This window comes from Calidris pugnax, unplaced genomic scaffold (assembly GCF_001431845.1).
Source record: "Calidris pugnax isolate Ruff unplaced genomic scaffold, ASM143184v1 scaffold69, whole genome shotgun sequence".
Classification (NCBI taxonomy): domain Eukaryota; kingdom Metazoa; phylum Chordata; class Aves; order Charadriiformes; family Scolopacidae; genus Calidris; species Calidris pugnax.
Genome location: NW_015090859.1, coordinates 8562978 through 8565357, shown reverse-complemented (window position 1 = coordinate 8565357; position 2380 = coordinate 8562978).

Sequence of the window (2380 nt, the reverse complement as noted above, 5' to 3'; positions counted from 1 at the left end):
ACTTGTGCCCGTTGCCCCTCGTCCTCTCACTGGGAACCACTGAAAAGAGCCTGGCTCCCTCCTCCTTCAACCCACCCTTGAGATACTTGTCAGCATTAATAAGGTCTCCCCTCAGCCTTCTCTTCTCCAGACTAAAGAGTCCCAGCTCTCTCAGTCTTTCCTCATAAGGGAGATGGTCTAATCCTTGAATCATCTTTGTTGCCCTTCGCTGGACTCTTTCCAGTAGTTCCCTGTCCCTCTTGAACTGGGGAGCCCAGAACTGGACGCAGTATTCCAGTTGTGGCCTTACCAGTGCAGAGTAGAGGGGGAGAATGACCTCCCTTGACCTGCTGGCCACACTCTTCCCTATGGAGCCCAGGATTCCGCTGGCCTTCCTGGCCACAAGAGCACACTGCTTGCTCATTGTCATTTTGCTGTCCACCAGGACCCCTAGATCTTTCTCTTCAGAAGTTGTCTCTAGCAGGTTAGGTCTCCCTAACCTGTATCAGGTTGCTCATAGCCCCATCCAACCTGACCTTGAATGTTTCCAGGGATGGGGCATCTACCACCTCTCTGGGCAACCTTTTCCAGTGTTTCACCACCCGCTTCATAAAAAATGTCTTCCTGATGCTGTGTTTAAATCCACCCTCTTCTATTTTATAACCACTACCCCTTGTCCTATTGCAATAGGGCCTGGTAAAAAGTTTGTCCCCATTTTTCTTATAAGCCCCCTTTAAGTACTGAAAGGGGGTCAATAAGGTCTCCCCAAAGCCTGTTGTTCTCCAGGCTGAACAAACCCACCTCTCTCAGCCTGTCTTCAGAGGAGAGGTGCTCCAGCCCTCTGATTGTTTTTGTGGCCCTTCTGTGGACCTGTTCCAACAGGTCCATGTCTTTCCTGTGCTGAGGACTGCAGAGCTGGATGGTCCAGGTGGGGTCTCACCAGAGCAGAGTAGAGGGGTGGAACCACCTCCCTGGACCTGCTGGCCATGCTTCTTTGATGCAGCCTAGGATACAGTTGGCTTTTCAGGCTGCAAGTGCATGTTGTCAACTCCTGTTCAGCTTGAAACCCACATACCATAGTGGGCTATAATGTAAGTATTTTCACAAATTCAGACACTAGAGTCTTCTAAAAATGCGGTTTTCCCAGGCCTTAGAAGAGACCTTACTGATAAGTAAAATTACTGAAAATTACGCCCGTGTTGCTCAAACCAGGACACATACACCAGTCCATGCTTAGAGAAATCAGCCATACACACATGTGCACACACATACACACACACACAGCTCCACACGCAGGAGCGATACATGCCTACATCAGACTGACAGAAGCATGCCAACCCTGGGGCACGTATGCCCCAGTGCATGCCAGCCCAAAGTCATACATTAGAACCCTACACCAACGCAGCTGCCGAGGACATACCTCCAGAGGCATGCACAATCATAAAATCATCGAATGGTTTAGATTGGACAGGACTCTAAAGGTCATCTAGTTCCAACCCCGTACCATGGGCATAGACACCTCCCACTAGACCAGGTTGTTCAAAGCCCCATCCACAACTTCTCTGGGCAGCCTGTTCTGGTGCCTCATCACCCTCAGAGTGAAAAATTTCTTCCTGGTGTCTAATCTAAATCTACCCTCTTCCAGTTTGAGGCCATTACTCCCTGTCCTATCACTATGTGCCTTTGTGAAAAGTGCCTCTCTAGCTTTCTTGCAGACCCCTTTCACATACTGGAAAGCTGCTGTAAGGTCTCCCCAGAACCTTCTCTTCTCCAGGCTGAACAATCCCAACTCTCTCAGCCTGTCTTCATAGGAGAGGTGCCCCAGCCCTCTGATCATCTTTGTGATCCTCCTCTGGAGCCGTTCCATGTCCTTCTTATGTTGGGGGTCCCAGAGCTGGATGTGGGATATCTCCCAATATCATCAAATATCAAATATCATGTCTTCAAAAAGGGCAAGAAGGAGGACCCTGGGAACTACAGACCAGTTAGTCTCACTTCTGTCCCTGGGAAGGTAATGGAGAGACTCATTCTAGATGTCATCTCCAAACAAGTTGAAGAGCGGGGGGTTATTGGAAGTGGGCAACATGGGTTTACCAAGGGTAAATCATGTTTGACCAATCTGATAGCCTTCTACGATGCTATAACTGGTTGGTTGGATGAGGGGAGGGCAGCAGATGTCATCTGCCTTGACTTCAGCAAGGCTTTTGACACTGTCTCCCATAACATCCTCATTGGGAAACTAAGGCAGTATGGGCCGGATGAGGGGACAGTGAGGTGGATTGAGAACTGGCTGTGTGATAGGACTCATAGAATCATAGAATGGTTCAGGTTGGAAGGGACCTTAAAGATCATGGGGTTCCAACCCCCCTGCCATGGGCAGGGACACCTCCCACCAGAGCAG